Raw genomic sequence first — 18,082 nt, 5'->3', positions numbered from 1 at the left:
CCACTCTCTTTCCTCCTCATTTTTAATGTGCTTTTATCTTATTTTTTCTCAAGTTTTCTGCTTATTATTGGGTTTTTTTGGTCCCAAATATTCTGCTTTCTGAGGGGTGGTCTCTTAGGAAGAGAAATCCAAGTATTTCTTATGAGCCTGTCCAGTAATTCATGTAGAATGTACACAACCTCCTGTTTTCAAGCACCGCAAACCTACTCCAGGTAGTTTGTGGTGGAGAGTTAAAAAAAAAAAAGGACTCTCAAGTCATTCCTGTCTTGGCAGTCCCTCCCTTCCTAAAGAAAATAAAAACGGAGTAAAATTTGATAATTTTTGATAAGCAAGAACTCGGATTCCCTTCATCCAGATCACAACTCTGTGCAAAGTTTCCAGGTGAGGCAGAATTCTGGAGGAATCCCAGCTTGGAGGATCCCTAAGCCTCCAGCAGAGAACATAAGTTCTGTTTCTGACAACCCTTTCCAGGAAGAAATTCCTCCTGATGTCCAACCTGAACCTCCCCTGGCTTTTTAATGAAATGGATATTGAAGAGAACACTTTTGTACCATGCAGGTTATTCATTATCCAAATAAAATTTAAAAAACCCCAAAAATATCTAGTTGTTTGTGCTGGAAAATAACATTTTAAAAAGATGCCATCACCTTTCAAAGGACATTTTATTCCTGCCCAAGGTGCCAGAGCTTGGGCATAGCCAGCAAAATAAAAGTAGAGGATGAGCAAATGCACAAACTCTTGAAAACTCTGTAACATTTTTAAGTGTTAGCAAAATTAACCCTCAAAACCTGACAAAAACCCCAAACCCCAGGAAGTTACAGTAATGCAGTGAACAGTGTAAGAAATTTCTGTGAGCTTTGTAGTTACCTACACTGAGCAACAGAGAAACTATTCTGTCACTGCACTCACACAGACCAGAAAGAGATTTTAGAGGGGAAAAAATCCTCAGGGAATGCCCCCATGCTCCTCTCTGAGAGTGGAGCTGTTCTTCCTGACTGAGGGACTGGGCAGAGGCCTTTGAGATCCTGGAATTGTCCATGTGGGAAGGGCCCTCCAGGATCACCCAGTGCCACCCCAGCCCCACCAGCATCACCCCAAACCCTGTCCCCAAGGCCACATCCAGACTGCTCTGGGACAATTCCAGGGACTCCAAACCTCCCTGGGCAGCTCAGCCCAAGGCCTGACCACTCTGCCAGGGACATTTTCTTTCCCAGTTTCCAACTTGAGCCTCCCCTGGTGCCATCTGAGGCCATTTCCTCTCCTCCTTTCCCTGCCCCTCCTGGCAGGAGCTGTGCAGAGCAGTGAGGTCCCCCCTGAGCCCCCTTTTCTCCAGGCTCAGCCCCTTCCCTGCTCCCTCAGGTGTTCCTTTCCACATCCCAGGACAAGAGCCACTTCCTGGCCCCGCTCAGAGTCAATGAGAGAAGTGTCAAAAGCAGCTCCAAGTGACCTCAAATCTTTCTGGGGCTGAGGGGAATGAGAAAGGACCACTTAAATCACGGTGCTCCTCAGCACCTCCCATGGCTGGAAGGTGCAGTTCCATAGAAAATTCCAACTCACCAAACACCTCACTGTCACTCCTGGGGTGGTCCCACAACTCCCCTGCTCTTCCCTGTGCACCCCTGTCCCTGGAGAGGGACTTTTCACAAGGGACTGGGGTGACAAAACAAACAGGAATGGCCTTAAGCTGAAAAAGAGAGGTTTAGATGGGATATCTGGGAGAAATCCTTCCCTGGGATGGAATTCCCAGAGCAGCTGGGGCTGCCCCTGGATCCCTGGCAGTGCCCAAGGCCAGGTTGGACACTGGGCTTGGAGCAGCCTGGGACAGTGGAAGGTGTCCCTGCCATGGCAGGGGTGGCACTGGATGAGTTTTAGGATATTCCTCTGCTGGGAGGAAAGGCTGGCCCAGCTGGCATTGCTCACCTGCACAGGAGAAGCTTTGGGCTGAGCTCAGGGTGGCCTTGCAGGGCCTGGAGGAGCCCCAGGAAAGCTGGAGAGAGACAATTCCCAGGGGATGCAGGGACAGCACCCAGGGAATGGCTTCACATCGAAAAATTACAGGTTCAGATCAGATATTAGGAAAAATTTTCTCTCTGAGAGGGTGGGCAGGCCCTGGAATAGAATTCCCAGAGCAGCTGGGGCTGCCCCTGGATCCCTGGCAGTGCCCAAGGTTGGACACTGGGGCTGGAGCAGCCTGGCACACTGGGAGGTATCCCTGCCATGGCAGGGGTGGCACTGGATGGGCTTTAAGGTCCTTTCCACCCCAACCCACTCTGGGATTTTGTGATCACACAATTTAAGTAAAATTCTCAACACTTCAATTATTTGGGGGGCTTTGGCTGTGGCTGCATCCGTCTGCCAATCCTTGGCTGCTTATTTCCACCTTTTAAGCCAAGATTAAAAAAATATTAAAACAGGAAGAAAAAGCAAATGGAACAAGTAACATGTCCTAATTTCTCCAAGGAGGCTGGCTGGGAACTGAAACGACTAGATTAAAGTATCACACGTCAGAATTAAAGTATTAGATAAAGGCCAGACTCTACTTTTTGATCTTTGTGGGCATTCCAGAAATTAAAAAAAAAAAAAAAATTAAAAACCCCCTGTCACAGATTTAGGCTGGAAGCACTGATCCGGCAATTCCAAAGGGAAAGGAGCCTTCCGTCACCAGCTCGAGGCTCCCACACTGGGCTACTTATAGTGCATATTTTAACTCATTTTTTGGGAAATATATTGATTTTTTGAGGGGAATGAGGAAGACCCCTGGATGCAAGTCCTTGGGGAAAAGAGCCTTTTATTCCGTGATTCCCTCAGCACCTCAAGGCTCCTACACCAAGCTACTTTTAGTGCATTTTAAAATATTTTTTGGGGAATATATTGATTTTTCAGAGGGGAATGAGAAAGACCCCTGGATGCAATTCTGAGGGGAAAGGAGCTTTGCCTCAGCAGCTTGAGGCTCCCACACCTAACTCACATGCGGGGGAATGTATTTTTTTTTTTCTGATGAGAATTAGAAAAACCCTGGACGGAATTCCAAGCAGAAATTCTTCCCTGAGCAGCTCAAGGCTCCCGCACTGGATGACTTTTAGTGCGTGTTTTAACTTGTTCTTGGGGAATACAGATTTTCTGAGGGGCCGAGTAAAACCCCTGGATGCAATTCTGAGGGGAAAGAAACCTTCTAGAATCCTGTGACTCCCCCAGCATGTCGGGGTTCCCACACGGGACGACTTTTAGCACATTTTCCAAGTCGTTTTTCGGGAGCGATATTTTTAAGCGGGTCGAGAAAGACCCGTGGACGCAATGCCGAGGGGAGGGGAGAGAAGCCTTCCCTCAGCAGGTTGAGGCACTCCGGGCTCCTCGCAGGGCGTTTTTTGAACGGTTTTTCGGGAACGTCTCGGGTTCCGAGGGGGCCGTGCCGGGCCCTGTCCCTCCCCACAGGCGGCGGGCGGGAAGCCCCGGCGGGCTCGGCCTCGCTCTCCCGGCGCCCCCTGCGGGCCGGGGCCGGCACCGCCTCAACCGCCGGGTCCCCCCCCCTCACCGGGAATGGCGGCCGCTCCCCTTCCCCGCCCCGCCGGGGCCATCCCGACCCGCAGCGCCGCCGATACCGTCACACGCCGGAGGGCGGGCGGGCACGGATCAGAAGGAGGGGGAAGGAGCCGTTGCCATGGCGAGCGCGGCCCGCCCTTGCCTCCCCACGTCAGCGCCGTCTCCCGCCCGGCCGCGGGTGATTGACAGTTGCCATGGCAACAGGCTCGCCCCCGCCGCCATTTTGTCAGTTGGGTTTTTTTAAATTTAAAAAAATATTTAAAAATTAAAATAAAATAAAATAATAATAATAAAAAAAAAACCAAGAGCAAAGAGCTCCATTTCCGCCAGAATCTTGGGGATTGTTATTTTTTAAAGTTTTTTTTTTCTTTCTCCTTCTTCCGACCTCCACCGCGAAAGGAAAAGAAGGGACGCAAAAAAAGTGCGCTCCGAGGGTCCCGCCGGGGATGCGCGGCCGGGCTTGAGGCGGCGGCGGCGGCGGTGCGGGAAGCGAAGCCGGTTCGTGAGGAAGAAGGGAGGGAGGGAAGGAGGAGCGGGCGGGGAGGGAGGGAGGGGGAGGAGGTAGCGGCTGGCAGGCGGGGGAGGGAGGGAGGGAGCGAGGAGTTCCCGGGGGCTCGGTACGGCGCTGCGCTTCCCCCCATCCCCTCCTCCTCCTCCTTCTCCTCCTCCTCCTCCTCCCGCTCCTCCCGCTCCCCCCGCCGCTGTCCCCGCGCTCCCGGCCGGGGCTCAGGCCGCCGATCGCAGCCGAGCCGAGGCGAGGCCGAGCCGCCGCCGGGCGCTGCGCAGGTTTGGACCGCGCGCCATTTTGTGAGGGCAGCGAACAGCCAGAGCCCGGCCGGGGACCCGCCGGGCCGCCCGGGCTCCCCTTCCCACCGCGGGCAGACCCGCGGCCCGAGGGAGGAGGAGGCGCCGCCGCCACCGAGGCCCCCGGGGAAGAGCGGGAGGACGCGCCCGGCGCTCGCCCCGCGGAGGGAGAGGCCTCGCCCCGGGAGAAGCCGCCGCACGGGTGAGTGAGACGCCGCACCGCGGGACGAGCCGGGGCCGCCTCGCCCGGGCCCGCGGCGGAGGGGCCGCAGCGCTTCGCTGCCATCTTAGAGCGGGAGCGGCGGCAGGGCCGGGATCCATCGCCGCCCGCCCCTCCGCAGCCCGCGGCCTTTTTCCCCTTGGAGCGCGGCTGTGGCTTCCCGGGCCTTGGGAGCGGCGATGGAGGAAGGGAGCTCGCCCGGAGCCTCTCGGTGTTATGCGCAACGCCCTGCGGTGGGCGGGTGCGAGGGCTCGGGCCGGGCTGGCGGCGAGGAGGGCGGCAGGACTTGGAGCATCACCTGTTGTAGGGGAGGATTGGGATGCCCCGGCACCTGTGAGGGACCGGTGGGGCGGGTGGGGAAGGTGCGGGGAAGATGGGGAAGGAGTTACCTGAGCGAGGTGCCTGTCATCCCTTCGGTGGGGGTGGGGAGGAGGAGGGAGCAGCGTTGGGAATAGACACAGGGACACGCAGGGACACACAGGCACAGGGACAGGCAGGGACACACGGGCACTCCCCGGGGAGCTGGTGGAGGCACCGTCCCCGGAGGTCTCTAAGGGAAGGCTGGACGTGGCTCTCGGTGCTGCGGTCTGGTTGACAAGGTGGCCGTAGGTTGGACTCGATGATCTCGGAGGTCTTTTCCATCATTAATGATTCCCTGGTTCCATATTTTAGTAGCTGGCCGCGGCCTTTTAGGGATTCAGCTTTGTGCTGCTGGAGGAATTGGAGCTCTTCTCGGATGCACTGGGTGCTCCTCTGGAGTGGCCAGAGTTCCCTCCCGCCGCCGCGGGATCACAAAACGCATTTTCACGTCCTGCAATTCGAAATTTAGAAATTGGCGTGTTTGTGAATCTCAGCCGGCTTTGAAGTTTTGGGTTTAGCCTGTCCAAAGACCACGTAGGGCTTCTTTGATCATGTCTCTAGATTGCTGCTGTTACTTAGTTGTCCTATTACTCCACAGCCATCGGGGGAAATGAACATTTATTGTTATTTAAAATCAACGAAGACAGAGTAACTGACTCCAAAATAAGTCGACAAGCGTGTTTTTGACAACCATCCTGGTTGAATCCGAACCAGAGTGTGCTGGTAACTTTTGCCAGGAGATACTTGCAGTCACAGTGAGGTGGATGGAGTTTCATGGGGGCCTGGGTTTGAACAAGTTAACAACTTTTTTTTATTATCTTCTTGGTGTTTCCTTACCTTTTCCTCAGGAAAGGTGTGTGAAGTTGAAGAACGCTTAGATGATATCTGGTGATAAATTAGCAAACATTTAGTTTCTGTTAGTGTTTAATTCTCTGCCTGTAACCAAGCAGAATTTAACCTCCCTCCTTGGAATAGTCTGTTGCCCTAAAAAGTTTTGGTAAACTTGTTTCTCTCTTTCTCCACGCCGCCCTTCCCCCAACCTCTGTAGGTTGGATATTTTTGGAAAATTAATTATACTTTATAGAATTAGAATAATAACACTGAAAATAACTCTGAGCTAGTATTTGTTAACTATTATCTATATATATTTGGTGTGTGTATATATAGATACTTTTGTAGGCTACGCTTCATGTTTTTGGCTTACATGAATTATTTAGAACCAGACTTTTTATTTGCAGTCTGAAGTAGAATATGTGTGTGAAGTGTTAAATTTACATTTTCTGCTGTGAATTAAAAATTCCATCCAAGTTTATGAAGCTTATTGAGTTTAATTCATGGCTTTGGAATATTCCTTGGGTGAAGGAAGTATGTCTTGTTCAGAATTGAAGAGCCGGCAGGGTTTTCTTAAGCCAGGAGGGCAATAGGTCAAGAGTTTGATATTGTTTCCAGGCTTACAGGTAGGGTTGGTTACAGGAGCAGCGAGTGTTACAGTTCCTGCATCAATACTCGGGTGGATTTAGGACTTGTCACTGGCGTCCCCTCCCCCAGCTGGACAGTGACAAGGATAATTTTACCTAATAGCAGCCAAGAGTCTCCCTTTCAGTGCCGATTTATGGGCAGGGTTCCCTTCCTCGTGTGAAACACCGGGGACTCACGGGGATCGATCCCGTTTGGGACTCTGGGGGTGGTGCAGGGTGGGGATTAGCACCTGATGGCCATCGGAGACTTCTGCAAAGTGGCTGAGAGTTTAAACAAAGCAGCAGAGCACCACTGGTGTCCGGGAAAAACTGTGCCTTGGTGGAGCTTTTCAAGTGACATTTAATTAGGACAGACTTGCTTACATGTGCCACATCTTCAAGTCATGTTTGAAAGTGGACCACCTGCTCGGATGGTATGTGAAAAGAATAAACACTCAAAAACGGAGCTTTTATTTGCCATGCAGGCATTTCACAGCTTCATCTGAGCTCAGCTGGGTGCTGATTTGAAGACTAAAAACAATTGGTACCAAAAAAAGCACTTTTTGTTGCTATAATTAGATTATCTTTTGGGAATTCCTCTTAAAACCTGTTCATTTCAGGTGCTTTTAATCCTGGCTGTGGGACTGCAGGTTGGAAGTTGTGTGACAGTTTGTGGTTTGGGGTGAGAATTGCAGCCTGGTATCTGTTTAGCCTTTCCATGGTCATTTTGAATGTCATTTGGAGAGCTGTTCTCCACATTAAAGTGCAAAACTTTCTGATACCTTTATATTATGGGAGTTGTATAACTTCTGAAATCCTTTTGTAAATAGATCTGTTGTTGTAGAATAGGATTATTTACAGAGAACTGCTGCTTTTGTCTTTATAACTGAGTACAATACATTATTTGTTGAGTTTACAGTTTCATCTCTGCAAAGAGCTTGATAAGAAATACATTTTCACAAAATTATGTAATAACTTTCTGGCTACTCAGACTGATGTTTATGCAATGAGAGTTCTTTTTTGTTCTAAGACTTTTTTTCGTTATTTGTTATTATTTTTATTATTTGAAATAATACCAAAAGCCTGCCTGAGCCAACTGCTTTTCTTGTGAGCTTCTGAGGGGAGAAAGAAGTAATGAGGAGAAGGGGAATGCTCTTCCTTTCCTTCCTCACCTCCACGGGTCCTTCAGGAGGAGGCTTATGGGAACTGTAGTCTTTGGATGCCTTAGAGGGCCAGAGAAACTTTGGAAAATCAGGAATGGTTACTCCACAAAGACATGCTCCATATGTGGAGTTCCCCAGTGCTGGCTCTTCAAGGTGACACAACATATCAGTAGAATTGCAGTGATTATTCATTGCTTTATCCATTTTTTCCTCTTTTGGAGAAGGAAGGTAAAATTCTGCATTTGATTCTCATTTATCCCAAAATTACTGGGAAAATAACTGGGCTGCTTTTGCTGGTACCAACAGATTTCATTCCTCCAGAGCAGGGCTCTGCTGTGTCCTAACCCCTGGAATGGCTCACTTTGAAGGGTATTGGCTTTATCATCTCCTTGTTTATACCAAGGTGTCCTGTCCTTATGATCTTTGGGGAGAGTCTCCACTGAAGGGCCAGGGAAATGTGGGAGACAATTCCCAGCAGCTTTGCCTGCATCCATACAGTGGGAAACTGGTGCTGCTTCAGGCCCCTGTATGAAAACAAAATCTGTCAAATCCCAGCTCAGAATTTTGGACAGGCAGGGAAATGCTTCTGTCACTGAAACACCACGAGCTGACACCTATTTGTAAACATTCTCCATGCAAAGTTTCCAGCTCTGGGTAGCACCAAGTACCTGAAAGTGAAAGTGAGTAAATGAAAGTAAAATTAAGTCCATTAAGAGTCAGTTTTGTTCCAGCTGTGAGAGACCAAGCTTTCAATTGCTGTTACATAAAGTTCCAAAGCCTCCTAGCATTCCTTTTTCCCCCCCTTTTTCTTTTCCCCCAGAGGCAAATAAAAATAGACTGTGTTGTGAGTCAGTTAAAGGAATAGTTAATAATACATTAATACCTCTTTGTGTTAAAAAGTTTCCTCTTTCTTTTTGGTAACTGTTTGGATGGTGAAATCAGAGAGGATGGAAATGTACAAATTGATTTCTGATGGCAGAGTCATTCCTTCAAAAAATAATGGGAAATAAATGAAACTGAATTTTGTTGAGTTACTGGAAAAAAATCAAATTAGTAGGATGACTAGTTCACAAAAGCATAAGTAAATAATTTTAATAATTAAATTGAACTTGCCAGTGAAACTTTTAAATCTTAGTGTCCCCAAAACCTGTTGTTCGCTGGTTTTGTGGTTTCCTGACTGCAAACAGCATTTAATTCCAAATCCCCATTCCCTGAATGTGTTCAGCTCATGATTTGTGCTTCTGTGAACTCCATAAACTGCTAATAACTCATTTACTCTGGTCCTGTTGGAACCCAGGCATCTCCTTTACAGAGGGAGCAGTTTTGTGCCCCTGGTCTCAGTTTGAGTTAAAACTCGAGGAAGGGTTAAAAGAGGAGAGAAACATTGTCAGGGAAGTGAATGTGTTGGTACTTCCTCAGTTCTGTATTGTCCTGCTCACTGAGAGTTCCCTCACCCTGATCTCTGCCCTGTCTGGTTGTAACCACAGCTTTTCCCTACTCACAGCTGTAGAACCACATCTATTCCAATTTTTAAATGCAGTTTGAACAGGACTTCTGCATTAAATACATAGAGGGGGTGTGTGGCCACAGACAATTCCATTTCCATACACTCTTTCAAAATCTGATTGATAGTGGAAGCCCAGTAACTTTCCAGGATCATGATTCTGGCTTCTTTATTGTCATTCTTTCCAACTTGTGGATAATGAGGCATTAATGTAATGCTGTGCCAGAGTTAGTGTTAGAAGTGCATTGATTTCTTTGTTAGTGTTACAAGATCTTGGGAGTTTTCATTGCTAGAGAAGTTACCTCGTAAATACAACAAACACTAGGTCGGTGTTGTGAAATAACAGCTTAATGCACATTTTTCACCATCATGAGATGTTCCTAAGCTTAGAATTCTGTGCTCTTGTACTTGGGGTGACTTTCTGTCAATGTCAGAGTGTTCCTTCAGAAACTGAGATTGTTATGGCAGGCCCTGTGCAGGAAAGGAGCATTCCTGCAAATGCTGGGTGTGTGTGATTGCAGCTATGGGTCTCTGTCTTCCCCATAAAATCAGATTTTTCATGGAATCCCAGGATGGATTGGGTTGGAAGGGACCTTAAAGCCCATCCAGTGCCACCCCTGCCATGGCAGGGACACCTCCCACTGTCCCAAGCTCTCCCAGCCCCAGTGTCCAACCTGGCCTTGGGCACTGCCAGGGATCCAGGGGCAGCCCCAGCTGCTCTGGGAATTCTATTCCAAGACCTCCCCACCATCACAGGGAGAAAATCTTGCCTAGTTATCTGATCTAAACCTGTACATTTTCAGTTGGAAGCTGTTCCGCGTGTCCTGTCCCTGCATCCCCTGGGAATTGTCTCTCTGCAGGTTCCCTGGGGCTCCTTCAGACCCTGCAAGGCCACCCTGAGCTCAGCCCAAAGCTTCTCCTGTGCAGGTGAGCAATGCCAGCTGTGCCAGCCTTTCCTCCCAGCAGAGCTGCTCCAGCCCTCTGCCCATCCTGGAGCCTCCTCTGGGCTCTCTGCAGCAGCTCCAGCTCCTCCAGGGCTGGGGCAGCTCTACAAGTGGGCTGTCACCTGTGGGGCACAGGGACACAATCCCAATCCCTTTCCCAGAGCAGGGCATGGGGGGTCCTGGGCTAGGAGCACCCTGAGCTTCTCACCAGCCAGCACCCGCAGTCTCCTCCCCAGGGCTGCTCTCCATCCTTTCCCCACCCAAGCTGGTTTGTGTTTGGGGTTCCCCATGGCAGCCCAGGCTCTTGGCCTTGCTGAGCTCCATGAGGCTCTCCCAGCCTCACTTCTCCAGCCTGCCCAGGTCCCTCTGGATGCCACCCCTGCTCTGTGTCTGTCCCTCACAGCTCTGTGTCTTGTCACTTGTGAGGCTGCCATGGGTCCCCCTGTCTCTGTCCCTGCCAGAGTTTTTAAACTTTACCTGAAGTCAAGCTCTAACCAGAGGCTCCAAACTTTCCTGGCTCTTTGCCTCAAAATCAGAGGCAGTAGTAGATCCAACTCTGGGTAGTGATAACTACCCTGCAACTACCCAGCTACTACATCTTCTCTTGCAATGACTCTTGTAGTTCCTCAAACTTTCTGTGGGGGTTTATTAATTTTAAGAAGCTTAGTATATATTTATTATTTGTAAAGCTTAATTTTAAACTTAATTATAAAGCTTAAATTTGAAGTGAATCAATGTGTTTAGTGAACTATCTCTACTAGAGTCAGCATCCCAAATGAGTCAGTTGAAGTCTGAGTGAAAAGGGAATGAGAGATGTGTTATACAGGTGAAGTTTCTGTAAGGACAAATAAGGATTGCTTGAGTTTGTGTTGTATTAATCAGAGACCTTTCTTGGAATCTGATTTCTGGTTTGGTTTGTATTTACAGCATGGAGTAAGTATTGTTTCTTTCTGTGTCACATTTCCATACTTGGAGGTCCCTGTCCATTCCTCTCGTGCTGCTCCACAGAATTTCTAGGACAGCCTTGGGGAAATCCGTGTGTTTGTGGTTTGGGTTTCCTTCTGTAAACAGAAAGGTTGTGAGTTCTGGTAATTATTGTAATTTGATAGTCTGCTGTAGAAAAGCTTAATGATAGAAGGTCTGAAACTCATAATCTGGAGGTGTGGATGGAAATCCTTTCTCTGATGTGGCCCTTCAGGAAGGTTGGTCCTGTGTCCTGGGGATGTTCTCAGCTGTGTTTTCCACGATTGCAGTGCAGTGTCCATGTGAGCCCTGCAGTCTCTGACCCATCACAACATTCATTTATGTATCTCTGTGGAGTTAAATTAACCAGAGTCATGTTCACAGCATGGACCTTTTAAAACTTTATGAGCTCAGTGTTGAAACCTTGAGAAATCCAGGAGCACAGGTGGAGACAGATGGAGCACAGGCCCTGCACTGCCTTCCTTGGTGCTTGTTGGCAGCTCTGGCTGCTTTGGGTCTCAGTCTGGAGTCCAGAGGGCTTTGCTCTGTGTGATGGGCACCAGAAATGCTTTTCTCCTATTAGAATTGGACACAGATTTCTAAAAGTGGGTTTGAAAGTTCTACCCAATGCCCATTTACTTGGTTACTGCCACACAGTAAACCCAAGCCCAAGTTTTTGCTAGAATATTTCCATTTAGTTTATTGCAGAAGCCAATAAAGCAAGGAAAACCAGTTGGCCAAGTGGTGGTGTTATCAAGTTCTCCCTTTTGAAGGCTGATTTAAAAACCCCACTTTTTTCTCTTCTTATTATGCAAAGATAGTTGTGTAACTATTGTATAATGGTTGTATTCCACCTGCATAAAGTGAGTATTTAATTCTGGTTTTCTGCTGGATGTTCTTAATCAGCGCCCAGTTATTTCAAGAAATGAGAAAACAAGTTCTCCTTGCAGTTCACAAAGTTCCAGTGATGCATCCTGAAATCACCCCCTCCTGCAAAACTTACAAAAATGCCCCTTAAATGGAGCAGATTTATTGAAAAATCTGTTTCAGTTGAGCTGAAATGTAAAAGGTGGAGTGCACAGGCCCACAGAGCCTGGGTCTGCTGTGTGGGGGAAGGGATGTCCTGCTGTGACAAAGGGACATTTTCTGAGGGCTCCTGCCAGCCCACGCTGCTGCTTTGGGTTGGGAGCACCAAAGGGAGGTGAGCAGTGACCTCTGGGCAGGGCAGGGTCTGGGGCTTTGATTCCACAGCCCAAAACCCAATCTCAGTCATTTTTTAAAAATCTGAAAATAAGGTTAGACCTCATTGGAGTAGTTCATGTCATTAAATCTCCTCCTGGCGCTGAGAAGTTCATGGTGGGCTCACGTGCTGAGGCACAGGAGGTTTTCTGTCTTGGGGTGGTTTGTTTGGGGCTTTTTTTCTTTTCTTTTATTCCTCCTTTTCTGTCCAGTGCAATAACTCCCAGTTCTTAATTTATTATTATTTTTTTTTAAATCTGGAACATGTTCTGATTGAGATCAGTCAATAATTTTTGGTGTGTGTGAGACAAAGATTTCCTAAGCTTATATTTGTTGTCCTTTAATGTGTATTTCCAAAGTCTGCTAAGACAGAGGGTGGACTTATCTGACCTTCCTTATGTCATTCCTCATTTTTGAAATAGTTATCACTATTTCTTTCTGCCTCAGAAGTATAATCCTGGGCCTACATATTATAACCCAGTATTTTGTGAGTGTTGGCGTCACTCTGTTGTGAAGATTTTGGGTCTTTAGTTCCTACCTAATTTTATTGAAATGTGAGAACTTGTGTTTATTTCTATACAAGACTTTGAATATGGGATGAAGAATTTGATGTTCAGATTTCCATATTTGAAAAGAAGTCCCTTGGTATTTTCTGATACAGGTTTCTTTAGCTGCTTTGCTGTTACTTTCTTCCTCTGGACCACTGCTACTTTAAAAACCAAATCTTAATTTTCATCTTTGCATTATTTTTGTTTGAATAAAACAAAAGAATCTGAGGGCTGTGGTTTGAGGTGAGGCTGAAGCTCAAGATACATTTTTAGCAATCACAGAGTGGGCCCAGAATGCAATTTCTAAGTTTTGTGTTAGTCATAATGTGTGTTCTGAAACTTCCTTGATGTACATGAGAAAACAGGTCTGGATTATATTCCATAGGTTGGAAACATGGTCTTCCTCCCAACATTTCAGTCTTGACTGTCTCTGTGGAGTTACACTTGACTTTTTCATTATTTCCATCAAAATTCCCAAACTAAGTCAAGCACTCAAGCACCCACAGAAATGGGAGAATCATCTCTTGCTTTTGGTGGTCGGAACTATCTTTTATCAGGTAATATATAAAATAGATTTACTTTTATCAGTAAATATATACATTTAATTTTTTTAAGTGAAATTTAGTAATTGGTCACTCTCCAGACCCTGCATTTGGTTTTAGGTTTGGGACTTTCTCATGCCACATTTTAGTACTTGAATCAAGTAAATTCTAATGGATTTTTCCAGCATGCCATGGAAAAGTTTTTCAGTGTTTGGGATCTAACATACAGAAAACCCCCATCCACCCAAACTTTCTGTATCCTATTGCCAGCCTGACCTAAGGCACTGAGCTCCTGTTTTTTGGGATGAAGAGAGGGAATTCAGAGATTTTTGGCATCTTGTAGACCTTTGTGTGCTTTCCTTGCACACAGCATGAGGTAAAGAACTCCCTGAGCTGCTCTCCAGCAGGGAGTGAAAGCCAAAGGGTGAAGTGGCAGGCCAGAGTCACCTGGTGAGTGCTCGAAGTCACCTGGTGAGTGCCCAAAGTCACAGAATTCCCAGAATCCCAGGGTTGGAAGAGACCCCCAAGCCCATCGAGTGCAGCCCAGCCCCAACAGCCCAACTGAGCCCTGGCACCCAGTGCCACCTCCAGGCTTTGTCAAACACACCCAGGGATGGGGACTCCACCACCTCCCCAGGCAAACCATTGCAGTACTTTCCCACTCTGTCCATAAAAAACTTTTTATATTTTTCTACATTTTTCTATTTCCCTTGGTGACCCGGTGAGTGCCCAAAGTCACCGGGTGACGCAGCGGGCGGAGCTGAGCTGGAGGGTTTCCGTCTCTGATGCTTTAATGGCAGGATGCTCTTTGCATTTGCAGTTTCATTTGCCTGGAGTTTGTATTCTGAGTGCTCTGTAACTTGAAAAAGCAGCCTCTTAAGGTTGGAGAGTGACTCAGCACATCCACATAGAGGTCTGCTCAAGGAATTTAGGATTTGTTGGAAATGTGGGGGAATTAGGATTTGAACTCGTTTTTCCCCAGAGTTTGTCTTTAAAAGATGCTGATTTTGAATTTGCAACCTCTTTTCCCATTTGATCCTCATACCTCAATTTTGGGAAAAGTGATGGGGTATTTTAGGAAATTGTATCATTTTAGGGTAGCTGGATTGACTGGGTAGGTTGTTTTCTGTGTGCTCTCCTCCTGGTGCACCTGAGAAGCATCTGTGCAATGAATAAATGAGAATTTCAATGGATATGACATTTCTACAACTTCTTTCATATGGAAGGGGAAGGAGGCATTTATGGGATTTGCTCACTTTGTGTGATTGGAATATGGAATCGTGGAATGGTTGGGGTTGGAAGGGACTGTAAAGATTGTCTCATTCCAACTCCCTGCCCTGGGCTGGGACACCTTTCCAGATTGTTCCATGCCCCATCCAACCTGGCCTTGAGCACTTCCAGGGGTGAGACATCCACAGCTCCGTCCTATCAGTCCAAGAGCTCCAACTTTTCTGGTGGGGAAACTTTTCTGTTCTGAGCCTTCAGGAGTGACCAGTTTGAGGAGCAGAGAGTTACCTGTGCCAGTGTCCATGGGGTGTGTGAGCCACCTTTTTCTGTGCTTGAGTGTGCTTGGAGTTTGCAGGGAAAACTGACTAAATGTCTTAAATAAAACTCTTTAAAAAGAATGTGTTCTGGTTTTCAGCTGACCAGACTTGTGACAGAGTCCTGAGACACTGCTGGTAGTGCTGGCAGTGGAGGGAAGCAGAGCCACTGGAGCTGGGGAATAAAGACTGGAATTGTTGGTCTTCTGTGGCTACACCCTCTTAAATTTGGGGGAAATTCAAGCAGAATTCATGATCTCTTTTTCATCCAGATCAGTCTTCTGGAATGAGATAAGGCCATGGGCTGGTACATGGTTCCAGTGCTGAGAGAATGCTGAAGGGCAGCACAGCAAGAACAGCACATTCAGAGAAAAACACAAGCAATGTTGGTTTTCTCCCCCTTTTTCCTTCCACCCACCCAGATCTGTCCATGTTTTCCTGGGGCTGGTGAAAATGACCTTGCTCTCCCCAAACCTGTTCCTATGCCCAATTTGAAATAATTGATGCAAAAGAAGCATAAAGATGAAAAGTAAGAATTGGTTTTGTGTTTGATCTACGAGGGGCGAGGGCCAGCATTAACCTGCTGATGCTACAAGTGTTGGCAAGCAGGAGATAATCAACTTCTGGGGGTGATTGGCAGTCAGTTCACTTGAAAGAGAGTCATGGCTTTTTGGTCATTGAAGGCTTCATAAATGATGAATTCTTTTTGGAGGTATCCATACGTGGATGAAGGCTTGATGGGAAGTTCCTGTACAGGGTGTAGATCATGGAAGAGTTTGGAGGGAAATTATTGGAAGAGTTCTTCCAAGGCAAAGAGTGCAACCTGGAGTTCTTTGAAGGCAGTGACCCCTTGAGCAGCTCCTCTTCCCTCCCTTGGGGCTGCCTGCTCCCACCTGCTTTGTGCTGGCACAGCTGTTTGTCAGCCCAGCCAGTGAATCAGGCTGGCAGGGCGAGTTGGCTGAAATAGATAATTTTATATTTTTACCGTTGGGGTGTGCGTGGGGGTGGGAGTCGGGTTACACTGCAGCAGGGATGGTGGAATGGGCTGTGTGGGTGGGCAGCAGCAGGGCTTGGGTAACTGCCCCTGAGAGCCCTGGCACTGCGTGGAGAGCACCATTCCCAGGAATTCTTGCCACCCCTCGTGCAGTAAATCATCCTCTGTCACCTCTGTCCCCTCCTTGCTCTGCCTCTCTGACTTTGGCTGTCTCAAACCTGCGAGCTCCGTGCTCGGCCGCTGCCCTGCGTGTGCACTCCCAGCACAGCCTGGGAATCATTCCTGCCTCCTGATGCTTCTCTTCTTGCTCTCTTTTCCCTTCTCTTCCTCTTGAAGTTTTCCTCACCTTTTTAACAGTTTTCTAACTTCTCTTTGTGCCCTTTTTCTCCCAGGTCATTGCCAGCACTTCTCTTATGGTCATTTGTTCAGTTGCTTGTTCTTTCTCCTTTCTCTTCCCCAACAGGAAAAAATCCCCACTTTAAACACTAAAAGCACTTAAGAAACCCCAAGTTTTTAGTTTTCTGTGCATTCCCCCCAAAACAATACCACAAACCAATACAACGTACAGGTTTTGTCTCTTTCTTATTTACTTTTGAACTTTCATTTGACTTCTGTATTGCCTTAGGATAGGCGTGCACACACAAAATGTGTTTTTTCTTTTTGGACCAACTGAAAATGAATTGAAGTTCCCAAAGTTAACTTCTAAGAAAAGGTATTTTCACTGTGTAAGCTGTGAGCAGAACCTGCTGATACCAGATGCTGAATTGTGAAGATGCTTTGTTTTCTTCTTCCTGTTCTGCAAAGGAGACATAAAAAATGTTTCTATTCCACACAACCACCAGCTGGGCCAGTTATGTTAAAAACCAGCCCAAACTCCTTTGGAAATTCCATGCTTGCTTGTCCTCTTAAATAGGTGACCAGTTTCACATCCATGCATTCAGATACACAATATTTTAGCCCAAATTATTTAAGTCTTGTTGATCATTATTTATCTGTTGAGAAAGTAGACAGAAGTGCTCATGCTTTAATATCTGAATCCATCCATTTGAATGTCCATCCCCATTTTAACAATCCAAAGTGACTTCAAATAAAACTGGAAAATGGAGCAATACACTTACTCTTTATAGCAGGAAAAAAGCAGTGAAATTCTTCTGCCCATCCCCTTGGCTTCTCTGAGTTTTTGGGACCTGCTTTCTCTATGCCATTCCAATCTTTGGAATTCTTATATGATAATAAACATAACTGAGAGTGTGAATTACAATGGTTGTCTTCAGAGATGTTCAGTGGTTCCCACTTAGTAAATAAAATTACTGCTCATAAATGCTGTATCTCTGGTGACTCACAGCTTCACTGATGATTTTCTTCCTTAATTTTCTTAATCCCTTTGAGTCGTTTTCCAGTGAACTCTGTCCATCCTGCTTGGTTTCTGTGTGGTTTTTTTTCATGGCACTGCTCAGTTCCAGGAGTAGCTGAGGTTCCTTAGGCACAGAATTCTGCTCTGGTGTTTGCTGCTTGTCTTCCCTCCCTCCATCCCCCCTTTTTTGGTATTCCATGGCACTCCTCCTGAAGCCAAATTTCTCTTTTCCCTGAGTTGCTTTGGTTTGACTGTCCGTGAAATATTTCAGACAAAAATGTCTGAGCAAAGAAGGGCGAGTTCCAGGCCTTGGCTGTTGGATCAGAGAATCCCAGAATCCTTTGGAAAATGGTTGGAAAAGCCCTCCCAGCCCAGGGAGTGCCAGCTGTGCCCCATGGCCACCTTGTGCCCAGCCCAGAGCACTCAGTGCCACCTCCAGGGGACAGCTGCAGGGATGGGCACTGCAGAGCTCCCTGGGCAGCCCCTGGAATGTGTCAGGACCCTCTTGTTGAGCTGTTCCACAACGTGGGAACAGGAGCAGCACTGTACCAAAAGTTCCCTTTCCCCAGGAGTTTTCCTCAGAAGCACAGCTCATTCCATGGAATGCACCTGCTCAGTAGCATTAAAGTAAAGACAAGATCTGCTGGAAAAGTGGTTTTGTTTTGGAGTCTTTCCATCCATGCCAAGCTATTCTTGGGAATGTGAACTTCAGTGGGACACTAAAGGTTTTCTTGCTTTTTTACTTCCTGGATACCTTGGACTTGGCAATCCTCAGTGCTCTTTGGAGGGTTATAAGGTCAGGATTTAAAAGCTTTTTTTTTTTTTTTTTTAAATTTTATTTGTCCTCATTTCCTTCCTGCAACCTGCCTTATTAAAACCATTTTAGGAATTGTTATCAAGGAAAAAAAT

General features: G+C 47.1%; 1 protein-coding gene across 1 annotated transcript in view; it reads left to right on the top strand.

Annotated features, from left to right (window-relative positions):
* The first annotated feature begins 4,405 nt into the window (after positions 1–4,405).
* The window catches only part of DYRK1A (dual specificity tyrosine phosphorylation regulated kinase 1A), a 76,693-nt gene continuing 63,016 nt past the window's right edge, over positions 4,406–18,082 (top strand). Inside the window, exon 1 of the mRNA XM_059840135.1 lies at positions 4,406–4,546. The gene's annotated coding sequence lies outside the window, so the exon portion shown is untranslated. The remainder of the gene's footprint in view (positions 4,547–18,082) is intronic.

This window comes from Haemorhous mexicanus, chromosome 2 (assembly GCF_027477595.1).
Source record: "Haemorhous mexicanus isolate bHaeMex1 chromosome 2, bHaeMex1.pri, whole genome shotgun sequence".
In the NCBI taxonomy this organism is placed as follows: Eukaryota; Metazoa; Chordata; class Aves; order Passeriformes; family Fringillidae; genus Haemorhous; species Haemorhous mexicanus.
The sequence above is the reverse complement of the archived record's forward strand: the minus strand, read 5'-3'. Positions and strand labels throughout refer to the sequence as shown.